This window comes from Rhinatrema bivittatum, chromosome 9 (genome assembly GCF_901001135.1).
Source record: "Rhinatrema bivittatum chromosome 9, aRhiBiv1.1, whole genome shotgun sequence".
Lineage (NCBI taxonomy): Eukaryota > Metazoa > Chordata > Amphibia > Gymnophiona > Rhinatrematidae > Rhinatrema > Rhinatrema bivittatum.
Genome location: NC_042623.1, coordinates 184449921 through 184466762, shown reverse-complemented (window position 1 = coordinate 184466762; position 16842 = coordinate 184449921). Strand labels below are relative to the sequence as shown.

General features: G+C 42.8%; 1 protein-coding gene across 4 annotated transcripts in view; it reads left to right on the top strand.

Moving 5' to 3' along the window:
- ECEL1 (endothelin converting enzyme like 1) overlaps positions 1–16842 on the top strand; it is an 88684-nt gene that overhangs the window by 18502 nt on the left and 53340 nt on the right. The gene's annotated exons all lie outside the window — the stretch shown is intronic.

Genomic DNA, 16842 nt, shown 5'->3' with positions numbered 1-16842 from the left:
ACCAACTCACCTCGAGCTATAGATGGTCCTCCTATAGAGATATAAATAATTGACTGCTATGAGGGCCTTATAAATAGGCTCTCTCTCTCTCTCTCTCCACAAAATAGGAATTATCACAGGGTGCAAAATGTTTCCCGCATCACGCGATACTACCAATGCAAAGCGCTATGTTATCACGTGGTGCAGTAATTCTAAAACTTCGATAACACGCCCCTTTTTCTTAGCACGGGCATTATCCATGCATTATTATACCATTTTGATGATTGTCTCAATATAATGGAGACCATTTGCAAAATATAAAGTAATTTCGGAATTAATATCACTTGTAATAGGACCACACGACCCTGAGTTGAAATGGGATGTTCCACCCAAGCATTGGTCTCCTATTGAAATTCCTTTATTAAAGGTTTAGATTACATTTGTACCACTGCTAGGAATCCCCTTGAACTATAACTCCTAGATATTTGAATTTCTCTACTGCCCAACACAGCGGAAATCCAGTCCAAACCCCTTTCAAGTTCCCTATTAAATCTAACCCCTCAGATTTATTGAAATTCAGTTTCAACCCTGAAAAGTTCCCAAAAACTGTAATCAGCCGTAATACTTTGTGGCAAGGAAGATTGTGCCTCTAACAGCCATTAAGATATCATCTGCAAAGAGCTTGATTTTAGATTCTAAAGGGCCAACTTAATAAGCTCGTCCCGCTTGATTTTCGTATCAAAGGCTCCAGAGTCAAAATGAACAACAAAGGCATGAGAGGACACCAGTATGTGCCCTTTAAATCCAAATGCTCCCAACACAAACTGAGGGAAAGGCCAGGACCCTCTGCGTCAAAGCTTACAACCAGCGGGTCAAGACCTTAGTAAACAAACTCTCTTCCACAGCCAATATTAGCATTAGATTGCCTACCATAAACAAAACGGGACTGTTCAGTAGATATTAAGGGTAGTAAAACGTGTTTCAATCTATTAGCTAAAAGTCTGGCATACATTTTTATATCTAAGTTAAGCAAGGAGATAGGGCAATAAGATGCAGGACTGTCTAGGTTTTTCCCTTAATTCATGGCTTCTAAGTTTCTTCCTCCCTTTTCGCTTGTGTATCTTCCCATGAACCTATAGAACTCATGGTGCAGAGAATCTGTGGGGTCAAGATGGCAGGTCAGGATTCCCTGCAGTGGCATTCATTGATCCAGTAGGGAACCCCTGACGTTCTACAGTACTCAAAGCAAGACTAGCCCAAAAAACCATATCCATTCACTACCCTAAGACAATGGCCAATCCAAGTCACAAGTACCCAGCAAGGACCCAAACATTAAATAAATCACAAGCTACTATTGCTTATTAATTACCATAATAGCAGTTTATGGATTTTTCCTCTAGGAACTTATTCAAATCTTTTTTAAACCCAGATACACTAACTGCTGTAACCACATCCTCTGGCAATGAATTCCAGAGCTTAACAATGCGCTGCATGAAAAATAATTTTCTTCAATTTGTTTTAAATGAGCTACTTGCTAACTTCATGGAGTGCCCCCTGGTCCTTCTATTATCTGAAAGGCCAATACAGAATGGTGCGCTCAGCCGAGCGCACCATTTAGCCCTCGTTTGAATGCACATTTTAGACGCACTATTATTACCCCTTATACTGTAAGGGGTAGTAATAGTGCATGGGAAATGCGTGGCCAAACCCCCCCCCCCCCCCCCAAAAAAAAAAACCAAACTAATAGTGCTCATCACATCCAAATGTATGTTGATGAGCCTATTAGTTATCCCCACGGGATACTGAAAGTAAAATGTGTGGCCAAGCCGCACATTTTACTTTCAGAAATTAACGCCTGCACAAGGGCAGGCGTTAAATCTGAGCAACCCTGGAAACATTGGGGACCCAAGGCTGCACTAGCAGGGGGGTGGCGATTGGCTGCAGCTGGAGGTAAACCGAAGTGAGGGTCTCACCTGGGTTTGCGGAGGCTCCTAAAGGAGCACCGGGTTGCATGGCTCCGTCCCCTTTGTTCTCATCTCCAAGCCCACTCTCGCCACGGCACCTGCGCCGGATCGGCCGCCACTCTCTGCTCGATTCTCCGGCTCCATCACACCCGTCCTCCCCCTCCGACACCCCTAGCCTCACAGGCTGCACTGTCAAATCCTGCAATATAACCTTAAGCCACCTCTTCTACTAATAAGGAGGCGCTAGGGACGCGCTATTGTCCCTAGTGCCTCCATTTTAGCACGCGCCCTAATTTAAATAGAGATTTGCGTGTCCAGGAGAGGTGCCTGGGCACGCGTCGGGAGAGCGGATGCTCAACATGGAGTGCCGGCTCTCCTGAGGGTTTTTTTTAATCGACCTGTGAGTGAGTAAATAACCTATTTACATTAACTTGTTCAAGTCTTCATGATTTTGTAGATTTCTATCATATCCGCCTCAGTCGTCTCTTCTCCAAACTGAACAGCCCTAACTTCTTTAGCCTTTCCTCACAGAGCAGCCATTCCATTCCCCTTTATCATTTTGGTAGCCCTTCTCTATACCTTCTCCATCGCAACTATATCCTTTTTGAGATGTGGTGACCAGAACTGCACACAGTATTCAAGGTGCGGTCTTACCATGGAGCAATACAGAGGCATTATGACATTTTCCGTTCTATTAACCATTCCCTTCCTAATAATTCCTGACATTCTGTTTGCTTTTTTGACTGCTGCAGCACACTGTACCGATAATTTTAAAGTATTATCCACTATGACACCTAGATCTTTTTCCTGGGTGGTAGCCCCTAATAATGGAACCTAACATTGTGTAACTACAGCAAGGGTTATTTTTCCCTATATGCAACACCTTGCACGTCCACATTAAATTTCATCTGCCATTTGGATGCCCAATCTTCCAGTCTCGCAAGGTCCTCTTGCAATTAATTACAATTCGCTTGAGATTTAACTACTCTGAATAATTTTGTGTCATCTGCAAATTTGATCACCTCACTCGTCATATTCCTTTACAGATCATTTATAAATATATTGAAAAGCACCGGTCCAAGTACAGATCCCTGAGGCACGCCACTGTTTACCCTTTTCCACTGAGAAAATTGTCCATTTAATCCTACTCTCTGTTTCCTGTCTTTTAACCAGTTTGTAATCCATGAAAGGACATCGCCTCCTATCCCATGACTTTTTAGTTTTCTTAGAAGCCTCTCATGAGGGACTTTGTCAAATGCCTTCTGAAAATCCAAGTACACTACATCTACCGGTTCACCTTTATCCACAAGTTTATTATCCCCTTCAAAAAAGAAGCAGATTTGTTAGGCGAGACTTGCCTTGAGTAAATCCATGTTGACTGTGTCCTAGCTAAATGTTTTGTGATTTTATTATTTATAACAGTTTCCATGATTTTTTCCCGGCACTGAAGTCAGGCTTACTGGTCTATAGTTTCCCAGATCACCCTTGGATCCCTTTTTAAATATAGGGGTTACATTGGCACTCTCCAGTCTTCAGGTACATCGGATGATTTTAATGATAGGTTACAAATTAATTGAAATAGGTTTTAAATTTTTTAGTTCCTTCACAATCCTGGGGTGTATACCATCCAGTCCAGGTGATTTGCTATTCTTCAGTTTGTCAGTTAGACCTACCACATCTTCCAGGTTCACTGTGATTTGGTTCAGTTGATCTGAATCATCACCCATGAAAACCTTTTCTGGAATTAATATCTCGCCAACATCCTCTTCAGTAAACACCGAAGCAAAGAAATTGATTAATCTTTCCACGATGGCCTTATCTACCATAAGTGCCCTTTTACCCCTTGATCATCCAATAGTCCAACTGACTCCCTCACAGGCTTTCTTCTTCAGATATATTTAAAAAGGTTTTTACTGTGAGGTTTTGCCTCTACGGCCAACTTCTTTTCAAATTCTCTCTTAGCCTGTCTTATCAATGTCTTACATTTAACTTGCCAGTGCTTATGATTTATTCTATTTTCTGGATTCTTCTTTCAATTTTTGAATGAAGATATTTTGGCTAAAATAGCCACTTTCACCTCACCTTTTAACCATGCCGGTAATCGTTTTGCCTTCCTGCCAACTTTCTTAATGCGTGGAATACATCTGATCTATGCTTCTAAGATGGTATTTTTTATCAGTCCACACCTGTTATAAAGCTTTTACCTTTGTAAAATAATACTTTAAAATCATTGGCTCAGTGTGCTGCAGCAGTCAAAAAAGCAAATAGAATGTTAGGAATTATTAGGAAGGGAATCGTTAATAGAACGAAAAATGTCATAATGCCTCTGTATTGCTCCATGGTGAGACCGCAGCTTGAATACTGTGTACAATTCTGGTCGCCGCATCTCAAAAAAGATGGAGAAGGTACAGAGAAGGGCAACCAAAATGATAAGGGGGATGGAGCGGCTCCCCTATGAGGAAAGGCTGAAGAGGTTAGGGCTGTTTAGCTTGGAGAAGACACGGCTGAGGGGGGATATGATAGAGGTCTTTAAGATCATGAGAGGTCTTGAATGAGTAAATGTGACTCGGTTATTTACACTTTCAAACAATAGAAAGACTAGGGGGCATTCCATGAAGTTAGCAAGTAACACATTTAAGACTAATTGGAGAAAATTCTTTTTCATTCAACACACAATAAAGCTCTGGAATTTGTTGCCAGAGGAGGTGGTTAGTGCATTTAGTGTAGCTGGGTTCAAAAAAGGTTTGGATAAGTTCTTGGAGGAGAAGTCCATTAACAGCTATTAATCAATTATACTTAGGGAATAGCCACTGCTATTAATTGCATCAATAGCATGGGTTCTTCTTAGTGTTTGGGTAATTGCCAGGTTCTTGTGGCCTGGTTTTGGCCTCTGTTGGAAACAGGATGCTGGGCTTGATGGACCCTTGGTCTGACCCAGCATGGCAATTTCTTATGTTCTTATGATCCACCATGTCAGAAGCTGCTGAAATGTGTTGGGTTTGTGGCATATTTTGGACTCTTGGTCGAAGTGGCGATGATTCCTCCCACGGGGAGGGGGCCCCATGGGGAACCACAGTGATAGGCTAGACTCGAGTAAGCAGACACTGAGGGAAGAAAGCTTTATTGTACTGCTGATGTAAGTTGAATCTTGCTTCAAGGAAGGGATAGTGTTGTAGGCCAGTGATATCACAGTAAGCTCAGACAGTCTCTATAGATGATGGTCTCACCCGGATGTAGAAAGGTTGGGTAGTGTTCCGAAGCGCAGGATAAGCCGAACCTGAAGGGTGGAATAAGGAGAGCTGGAGTGTAGTGATACTCAGTCGCAGTGCTGGTAACTTCCTTGGTAGAAGAATGGAGAGAGGGACCCAAGGTCCGAGGTGCAGGATTCCCTGAGCAGCTTAGGCCCTCGAGGAGCGAGTACATAGGAGCGCTGAAGGATCCTGGAAGGAAAGTAGATAGGACTCCCGAGGAGCGGGTGTCTTAGGTTAGTAGTTGAACCCCGAAGGGCAGATAGAAGCAAGAGGCCCCCAAGGAGCAGGTACCCAGAGCTTCCGTAGGAGCGAGTTACCCTGGAGGGTAGAGAGGAATCCAAGCGAGTAGCTTAGAAGCGGTCAGAGTAGCAAAACCGAAGTCCTTGCTAACTCGGGATATAGTGGAGCGGAGGTTTAAATACCCGGAGGTACTGACGTCATGCAGTGGGGACGGCCCCGAGGTTCCCGCCGTGACTTATTCAAAAGCGTAGGTGGCGTGCGCGCGCACGCCTAGGAGGCCTCAGGAAGAAGCATGGCGGAGGCAGCCATTCTTCCCGGGGAGGAGGAAAAGGGTAGAAGAGAGGTTAGGCAGAGTGGTCGCAGCCGTCTGCGACCGGACACAACAAAATGTCTAACAAAATAAGTAGGAAGCTTTGGCGATTGTCAAAGCCTCTAAATCAGTTAGAGCAAGGAAAAGGGTTTCTGTACTATGGTGCTTTCTGAAACCATGTTGCAAGGGGAACAAAATATTATTTATTTCTAAATGTTTTGTTAATTGAATTTGGACTACTTTCTCAATCATTTTGGCGAGAAAGGGTAGATTGGACGATAGTTGATCGGAAGGTTTGGATTAAGCAGTTTCTTTAATATAGGTTTGATGATAGCAGTTTTAAGTGTTTGAGGGAAATGGCCTTCCTGTATTGATAAATTTACAATTGTTGATATTGTTGTAGAGATTAGATGAGCTGTGGCTTTGAGAGCAGTGATTAGAATATTATCTAGAGGGTGTGTTGCGGGATTCATGTTTTTAATCAATTTTTCGACTTCAGATGGGGAGATCTCATCCAATTTTTCCCATTTGGGAAATTCTTTCATGCTTTAATTTAATTGTTTGATTCTTTTCAGATTCAATTCCGATTAGTAAGTCTCTTATCTTGTTTTTTAAAAGATTTGCCAGATCAGAACATTTTAATTCAGAAGAAGCACAGTTAACCTCATTTGGATCTTTTATAAGTTTCTGTACTGTAGAAAAAAAGAGTCTTAGGATTATGTAGAAAATTCTGAATTTTCCTAGTTAAAAATTCTTTTTTGGTATTAATGAGTTTTTTGTATTGAGCCAATAGAGTTCTATAGGATGTTAGATTGGGTGTAGTAGAATTTTTTTCTCCATTCTTTTTCCTTTTTTCTTAGGCATTTTTTGGCTTCTCTAATTACATTGGTATACCAAGGTTTATGATTTTTATTAGTTTTGTTAATTGTGATTGTTTGTTTTCTGAGGAGTTAGTTTATCCGCTATATTATCGGCAAACCGTAACCAGGAGTTGGTGGCATTCTCGTTGTGTAGAAGTTGAAGATTAGTTATATTTTGTTCAATTTCTTTTTCGATTTCGTTAATCATGATTGGAGGCCGCAGTGCAAAGGGGTCAGGAGGATCATGTTTTGTTACTAAGTCCTTTTTTAGCGCCTGGTTATCTTGGATTAAAAAATGATCTGACCATGGTACTTTAGTACATTCTACTATGGGGTTGGAATCGGGTTTAACATTAGTAAACATTAAATCAAGAGTGTGACCTGCTTTATGGGTGGGACCAGTTGTAATTAGTTCAAATCCTAAGGCAGGTATTGAGTCAATGAGTGTTACATGCAGTCGATCTGGGGGTAATATCTATGTGAAGGTTAAAGCCACCTAATATAATTGCTGGTTTATCTAATTTTAATTCATTGGCAAATAACTATTATTGGGGAAATATTATGTTCTAGTAGGCCTGGTGGACAGTATAATAAACACACTTGTAGGTCTTTTGAAGAGAAAAGAACAATTTTATAAGGTTGAGGGATATTTATCGGAGTTAATTTTATGTTTAGTGCTTTTCTCGCTATGAGCATTAGCCCTCTACGCCGCAATCGAGGTATGGAAAAGGTAACATATATATTTTCAGCCAGAAAAAATTCCCAGCCCTAGTATTGACCTGCAAGTTTGTACAGTGGCCCGTACACCGTAATGGCTGCAAATTGCCATCCTGGAGCCTGCTCTGAGCCCCCCCCCCCCCCCTTTCCCCTGGCTGCATGATGTGTAGAATTAACTCAGAAAGGGAAAATAAATTGTAAATATGTGATGTACCACTAATTGCCTCTTCCAGCCCTGCCGGAGCTCATGTGACACTCGGTGACAGCGTTTATTTGCACAGCATAGACAAAATGCGGCAGCAGCAGCAGAGAAATTGTTTGTACTACAGGAATGTGCATGACTTCCACACAGCATGTCGCCCTACGGCACTGTACCATGCTTTTGCCCATGGTAGACAATGTCAGCTTTTTGTTTTTTGGAATCACACAAGGTCCCCCTCCCTGTGTTGTACCCTTCCTGCATCTGGGTTGGCAGGTGACGGGATTGTCAGATGCTCTCTTACGTCCCCAAGCTCCCGAATGGTGGACCCACCGCTGCCCTTTTAGAGCCATTGGGCAGGAAAACCAAGAGAGTGGAAGAACCTGCTTGCGTTAATTCTTCGTTCATGGAAAAATGGTTGCATTAACCTGCATTCTGCCAAGTGTCCAGTTTATGGGTGTGCACTTAATCCTCTTTTGAAGCAAGGGAATTTCTGGAGGGAGACAGTAAGAGAAAAAAGTAAGAAAAAATACCAAAAGCAGGAGGAAAGAGCTATGAGGAAAAGACGGGTGCTGTGAAGTGCTCTGTGCGAGCAGCATGAAAGAACCCTTGAATTGTCCAGACAAAGCCGAGGCATAGCTTGGGAGAATTTTACCTTCCTTCTCATGGAGCTGCCAGTCACTTTCCACTGATTTCATCCTGCTTTGAAGACGTAAAAAATGAGGCATAGCTACAGTGCTGTTAATTTCCAGGAGCTATGATTTATGATAAATGCCAGAGCCCATGGAAATCTCCACTGAATTAAGTGCTGGGCTTTTCTGCAGATGTCAGCACTGGAGCTGGGAGACGTCCATTTCGAAAGCCCTGCCCCAGACTGTCCTGGGAGGTGGTGGCGCTTGGTGTTTGCTGGATTTAATAACATAAGAAGCGCCACTCTGGGTCAGACCTACATCCATCGAGCCCCGCACCCTGTCTCCCACAGTGGCCAGCCCAGGTCGCAAGTACCCAGCAGATCCCCCAATAGTTGATCTGCTTCTTGTATTTCACTCGCAGGGATAAATGCCGGCTTTCCCAAGTCCACCTGGCTAATAACTGCCTATGGACTTTTCCTTCAGGAACTTGTCCAGTCCTCTTTTAGACCCCACTACGTGAATTTCCTCCGGCGACCCCACTATGTGAATTTCCTCCGGCAACAGATTCCATAGCGCGATTGTGTGCTGCGTGAGAAATAACTTCCTACAATTTGTTCTAAATCTTAAGGTTGCTGGTTTCATGGAGTGTCCCCTAGTCCTATATTTGGAAGAATAAATAACTGTTCCCTATTTCCCCTGTTCCATCCCATTTGTGATTTTATAGATCTCAATCGTATCCCCCTCTCAGTACTCTCTTTTCCAAGCTAAAATGCCCTAATCTGTTTAGCCGTTCTCCGAAAGGGAGCTTTCCCCATTCTTTCTGCACCTTTTCTATGTCTGCTATGTCTTATTTAGGGGATGGGGGTGAGCAGCACTGCATGCAGTACTCAAGATGCCGTCGCGCCATGGCACGATGATATTCTCAGCTTTGTTCTCTGTTCCTTTCCAAATAATTCCTACATTCTATTTGCCTTTCTGACCGACACCGCACACTGAACTGAAGATTTCGAGGTGTTGTCCATAAGGACTCCTAACACAGAACCCAGCATCATGTACTTGTAGTTGGATTATTTTTCCTTACATGTACTACTTTGCAGTTGACCACTTTAAATTGCATCTTCCATTTAGAAGCCCAGTCTCCTAATCTCACAAGATCCTTCTGCAGTTCCTCACAATCCAATGCCATTTTAACAACTCAAAACAGTTTTTGTGTCATCTGTAAATTTGGTCACCTCTCTTGTCATTCTTTTCTCTGGATCATTTATGAATATGCTAAAGAGCACAGGTCCCAGTACAGACCCTGGGGCACTCCAATTATGACTGTTCTCCATTCGGAAAACTGACCATTTAGTCCTACCTTCTGTTTCCTGCCTTTTTTTGGTTTTTAATTTAAATTTTATTAAGTTTTCACTCATTTTCATGACACAATCCCAGGAAAATCTAGAAATTAAAACAGAAAATATCTTGCATTGTACGTCAGATCCAAGCAAGTGCACATAAAGGGGTAGATTTTCAGAGCCCTGCTCGCCTAAATCCGCCCAAAACCGGGCGGATTTAGGCGAGCAGGGCCCTGCGCGCCGGGAAGCCTATTTTACATAGGCCTCCCGGCGCGCGCAGAGCCCCGGGACTCGCGTAAGTCCCGGGGTTCTCGGAGGGGGGCGTGTCGGGGGCGTGTCGGGGGGCGGGCCCGGTCGTCGCGGCGTTCCGGGGGCGTGTCGGCAGCGTTTTGGGGGCGGGTACGGGGCGTGGCTACGGCCCGGGAGCGTGGCCGCGCCCTCCGTACCCGCCCCCAGGTCACGGCCCGGCGCGCAGCAGGCCCGCTGGCGCGCGGGGATTTACGTCTCCCTCCGGGAGGCGTAAATCCCCCGACAAAGGTAAGGGGGGGGTGTAGACAGGGCCGGGCGGGTGGGTTAGGTAGGGGAAGGGAGGGGAAGGTGAGGGGAGGGCAAAGGAAAGTTCCCTCCAAGGCCGCTCCGATTTCGGAGCGGCCTTGGAGGGAACGGGGGGAGGCAGCGCGGCTCGGCGCGCGCAGGCTATACAAAATCGATAGCCTTGCGCGCGCCGATCCAGGATTTTAGTGGATACGCGCGGCTCCGCGCGTATCTACTAAAATCCAGCGTACTTTTGCTTGAGTCTGATGCGCAAGCAAAAGTAGGCTGATCGCGCTTCTTTTAAAATCTACCCCAAAGGGCAACCACAGCCAAAGAAATAACAAACAAGGGATGATGTGAAGTCGAGCAGATGTCATTAGAGCTCCTAGAGGATCGGTGATAATCCTACTTCAGTTTTCACCATCTTTTGGAACCACATACATTTTTGTGTTCCCTACTCTGTCTTTCTACATGGACAGTTTTGTCATTAAGAAATCGCTAGAGATGTTTTGTAGACCCAAAAGAACGAACCTGGAGAAATACATGTTGGCTGACAACTAGATGGCATCTGTGGTAGGCCTTACAGTGGAGGGTGTTTCTGACTCTTTAGTAAGAGAATTTATCAAAGCAGTCTCTGTTGCTGCCAGCAACAAGCTCCAGAAACTTCAGTCCTCCCTAAATGAACTGACTGAAAAGATGGAAACTAATCATTCTATGCTAGCAGCAGTGGAACAGAAAGTAGAACGCCATGAAGATCAGCTGGAGTCACTCAATGGAACAGTAGTTACAACAGAAAACCTCGACCTAGAGAATCACAGCCAGAGAAATAATCTTAGAATATTAGGGCTGCCTGAATTGCTACAGGGAGAGGCATTGCTGTGGTGGGGCCCTGGACTTCCGGAAGCACTAGGAGATAAACATCCAAGCTTGCTAAATTATTGCAGAACGTGCTTACATGATGGGGTCGTCGGCATCGACTACTAACAGCCCACGACCCATGATGAAGGTAAAATTTCTCAACTTTGTCGGCAAGGTGAAAATTTTAAATGCTTAGCGCACAAAACACGAATTGTATGAGAACTGTAATTTGCAACTGTTCCCTAATTATTTAGTGCGTGTAATGGCAGCGCGACAAGAGATGACTCCGTACTGCTCCCAATTGCATCAAAGGGGCCTTAAATTCTCGTTATGTTTTCTGGAATGGTTGAGAATCACACGTAAAGGTGAATCCCATCTGTTTACCACCAGAGATGAAGTTCAGCGACTCATGGACTCTGTGGATTGATGGGTTTATTCTTTGAGTCTATGTCAGCCTATTGGATTCGTGAATGGATGTCCCTTTGCAGATTTTTTTTGTGGTGCGGTTTCTACATGATCCCACTGGACCCTGGAGCCCCCACCATGGTGTCTGAGGCAAGATGGAGGTAAGAAGAATCAGAGTCGACGCTGCGGAAACAACAGCAAAACTGATTCCTGAACGCTCTGCTGGGGCAGATGCATCTGGGGGAGATTTCTAGGAGGGGGACAGGTAGAGATGGATGAGTGAATGTGAATGTGTGTGTGGTTGGACTTTACCAGAACTCTTGCTCATTATGTTATAATTCATGTGGTTGGTGCTATTTACTCTTATTGTTGTTGGGGGTGGGGGGGACCTAGGCTGAGGGGTGGGGTCTCTCCTTTGTTGTTTCTCATACATGCAAAGAAAAAATAGCTGGTGTAACAAATGTTATTGCTGCTACAAACAATATATCTCTTTTTGAATTTTTTGATAATTTTTTAATATAGTTTTTTTTTTTTTTTTTAGAGGAAAAGACCTCAGCACTGGTTTTCTACTGAATATTTCATCAAATTTTTGTACCAGTTAGTGCAATCATAGGTCTGAAAAACCTCTCTAAATTTTAATTCAAATTATTTCTTAAACATTTTTTCTCTGGTTTATGGTTTCTTTTGTATTCATTTGAAAGAACAATTTTGTAAATAAACCAGATTCAGAATATTGATGTGTAACTCTCCTTTTCTTTTCTGTTTATAACAGCATATTCGCCTGTAAGGAAAATACATTTTTCACTTATCTTGTTCAAGGATTTTCATGAGAATTTTGTCTCTCGATCACAGATTATTTTCAGTTTGAAAGAGGCTAATGAGTTGGTGCTGGTAGCAACTACCAGTGAGACGCCGACATTGACAACGTTTCGCCAATGCTGCGTCAGGGCAATGCTTCTCTTTTTTCAAGATAGCATGATTCTGAAACAACAATATTTTCAATTAGATATACCAAAACTTTCCACGTTCTAATGAGAAAAACTTCCATAACCGTTTCGCATTCTAAGCCTCTCTTACAAAGATTCTACCAGGCTAATTCACTATGGCAAAGGTGTGCTATTTAAACTTGTTTTAGCCATTCATAGCTCAGCACGTCATGACGTTTGTGCGTATTCACATTCACCTGTTTGTGTATTAATTAGGTTCTCCAATTTATTCTCAAAAACTGTCTTCCCTCACAATAAGGTGTTCCCTTCTATTTTGCTATTCATGCCAACTGGTTCTTCACTTTTCAGCTTGAATATCCCCTGTTCCTGATGATACTAGGATTTTATCCGATCTCCACCTCTCTTGCTCTTGTGCATGACATCTATCACGAACCATTTTAATTCTGAAAAAGAATGTTTAAATTCTGTGCGGTGTGTTACTAAAGGTGCATTTTCTTGTTTGTGTTTAAGGTAGCTTCTATGTTCACAGATCTGTTGTCTAAATGAGCTCGATGTTTGACCAACATAAAGTCGTAGACATGGACATTGTATTGCATAGACCACAAATGATGAGGCATATGTTGTATAGTTCTTCAATATATATTTTTTACCTGTTTTTAAACATGTGAGCTCTTTTATTTGTAAGGTCTGATCACAAATGCTGCAATGTCCACAACTATAGTGGCCTTTCACACTTATATTGTCTAATGTACCTTGTTTGGTGCTCATTTCTGGAAGATTGGCCGGACACAGAATTTCCTTTAAGTTCCGATTTCTCGAAAATGCCATTCTAAATTCCATCTCCTCAAATCCTTATATTGTTTGAATTATAGGCCAATGGAAGTGCATACTTCTCACTATCTGTCTACTAAGTGGTGAGTATCGTGTGACACAAGTCGCTATTTCATTGCTTTTTGAGCAAGATTGTTCTCTTTTAAATAACAGCGAATCCCAATCGCTTATAACCCGCTTTAATACATTTTTTCGGATATCCTCTCATTTTAAACTGTTCTTGTAATTCTTCTGATCTCTTTTTAAAATAGGTTGTATCTGACCAGTTACGTCTATATCTGAAAAACTGTGAGACAGGAAGACTGTTTTTAAGCGGTAATGGATGGGCACTTGAATAATGAAGGAAAATATTTTTATCTGTTGGTTTTTTTAAAACGCTTGTTTTTTTATTTCCCCTGTATCTGTTTTGAACACAATTAAATCTAAAAAGGGAAGTTCACAAAAGTCACTATTTAAGGTGAATTTAATGTTATCATCACACGTGTTGATCCACTTCCCAAACGTAGCAAATTCCTTCTCCGATCCTCCCCAAATTATGAAGATGTCAAATCTCTTGTAGAATATGATTTTTCTTGGAATGGCGAATGGTTCATCCACTCTTTTTCAAAATCCATCATGTACATGTTTGCTCTGCTCTGCTCGGGGCCATGCTGACTTTGCTCCATTAAACCATGTCTTTCTATATGTTCTGTGATTTTGATGCTTAGAACACTTTCCACTATTTTTCCCGGCACTGAAGTCAGGCTAACCGGTCTGTAGTTTCCTGGATAGCCCCATCAGCCCTTTTTAAATATTGGGGTTACATTAGCCACCCTCCAGTCTTTAGGTACAATGGATGATTTTAATTTGATCACTGGGGATGATTTCAATATAACTGATAATCCTTTGATTGCAAAGTAGGTATAGGTACTGGTTTCCTGTCCAAAGAACTGCACCCTTTTTTAAAATCTTGGCACATCCTATATTTGCATGAGTTCTCGCCCATAGTGACATGATCTTTTCTGACCCATTTTATGGTAGTCGCCCTGAGACCGGGTGGGCCTGCGCCTGTTACATAGAGAATGGCACCCTGGCTTTATGATGATAAAGTGTGTCTGTTTTTGAAGAGAGAAATGGGATGAATATACTTCCCTTAATCTTTCCCTAGATATTGGACCAGTAGTCTTTGGAATGCTTCAAAAGCTGTATTACGGGGCCTTATTTCATACCAAGCGGGCAAATGCAGAACCCACTGAGCAGCGGATCTTTCAGCTCACGCAAAAGCTTACTGGCCTGCGGTGACTCATGTTCACAATTTATCCCTTTTAGTTAAGGGACAGATGCTTGAGGTCAGGAAGGAACTTAATGCTTTTACATTTCATACTCAGCAGTATCTACTTTATTATTAAATATAGGCTTTTCCAGTGGGTCAACAAAACTGGCAAACTTTTGGCAAGACTTGTGAGAAATGTTAGGCCATGATCTTTTATATGTAAGTTGTCATCTGGGGAGAGGGCTCCTGTGGCCACATCTTCTATTTTGGAAGCTTTCGAATGCTTCTGTAAATCACTACATTTGGCTGGAGAATGTTCTTTGGAGGCCCAGATAGATTTTTTTTTTTGCAGGATTTACAACTCCCCCAATTAAGTGTGGAGCAAGAGTGCACTTGATGCACCTATTGGGAGGTAGAGATTAGGCAAGCTATATCACATTTAAAATTGGCTAAGACAGCTTTGGCATAGAATTCTATAGGATTTTGGGAAATGTTCTTCTTACTTCATTAAAACAATTAGATTAAGCGGTGATAACCTCTGGAATGCCTTGCTACTATTGTGCTAATTCCCAAATCTGGTAAGGACGGTATCCCGAATCTTATAGACCAATTTCACTTCTTAACCAAGACATTAAGACGGTAAATTTAAAATGAACGTGCGTGCACCCATACACACACATGAGAGGGAAGATACGCTGGAATTTTTAATTGTGCGTGCACTTGTGCGTCTATGTTTTAATACACTAACCGTGCGTAAGTATGCTCTTAATTTTAAGAGGCTACTCAAGCACAGCTAGTGCGCATTTTACACAGGACTTTGTTGGTTTTAATGTGCGTATGTCAGCGGATTTTAAACCATGCTCGTGCAAGGCCCATTCCCAGTGTTCCAATTAATCTACCAGTTTGCCCAGTTTCTATTGAGATCTTCCATATCCCTCTGGTTCTTCATCCTGCATCCTCCCCAGTTGACCTGGACCCCTCACCCTGTCCTACAAGCCTTAAAACTTGAGATCTACAGGCTTGCTTCTCCTCTGGAGCAGCAGCGAATTAACGCGGATATCTCATATATGCACACTGGCAGTTTTCGGTTTTAAAACACGGAGCTGCGCGTGTGTTGGCGCTGCCGAAGAATGCCCATGCCACCCTTCTTCCACCTTCTTATTGCTCATATACACATGGATACGTACGTGCGTAATTTGTGGCTTTTTAAAATCCACATTGCTTGCTTGTATGTGGGCATTTTTGCATGAGCAGCGCTTTTAAAATCAACCTATAAATAGTTAACTGCTATTTTGGCGAATAGATGATTAAATGTGGTCCTTCAGTGTCTAATATCACAAGCCCAATCTGGTTTTATTAAAGGATGGATTTCCTCCTCAAATTTGGTCAAGGCATTCCTGGCTCTTTTTAGTCATCTAAAAACCCAATAAATCTGGGATGTTAAGTTTGGATGCTGAAAAAGCCTTTGATCGTGTAGAATGGCTGTATTTTATTTTGGGTCCTGCAACAATATAATTTTGGGAATGCTTTTCAATGTTATGTAAGATCATTGTATAATCATCCCTTGGCGCAAATCTAGATAAATGGTGCCCTCTCTGGTAAATTTGAATTGGGTGGGGTACTAGACAAGGTTGCCTCCTCTCCCCATTATTGAGTTGTCTCTAGAACCTTTAACTATTAAATTACATTTATTGCCAAGTTTTGTGGGAAGAAAGGTGCTTAAATTCAATTTATTTGCTAAAATTATGTTGCTTTTTTGGGGTGACTCCAGGGCTAGTCTTTTACAAGTACTATTGATAATTTGGGGAAATTTTCTGGCCTTCAAATTAACTTTGCTAAATCACAAGCGGTTCTGGTGGATGCATCTTTACAAGATCAATGGAGAGGGCCCTTTCCATTAGCATGGGCTGGTAGTTTGTGTTATCTGGGTATTCAATTGGCACGTAATATGGGCAAGTTATATACTCTACATTGTTTAGAATTTTGGATAACTATAAAAAACGTATTGACTCGCTGGAGGTCTCTACCATTATCTTGGCTGAATTGCTGTCCCCTAGTTAAGATGGTGATTCTTCCCACATTTTTTTATGGTTTGCAGATCTTGTCACTATGGATTAAGAAATCTGACTTGCAGCATTCTTCATTTCCTCATTTCTTCTTTTGTCTGGCAAGGTGTTGTGGAGCGCTAGGAGAGCGATCCCACTCCTGGGTGATGTGTGTCCTTGGGCCACGGCTCGACCCCAGAGGGCTCTGAAGAGGTGCCGTGGGAGGCGTGGCATGCCCAAGCATGGGCTGGACGGGAGCAGGGCTGGAGTGACATGGAAGACAGGCCCTCCTCCGGACCTGCATGCTTCGGAAGACCCAACAACGCAATGTTGGTCTTGTGAACAGTCCTCCGACCATTCCCAGCCCTTTCGGACCTGCCGCAGGGTACGGCACGAAGCGGCAGGCCGGATGGAGGCCAGGACAGCGATGACTGGAACATGGATTCAGACGAGACTCAGGAACGACGTAGACTCAGGCATA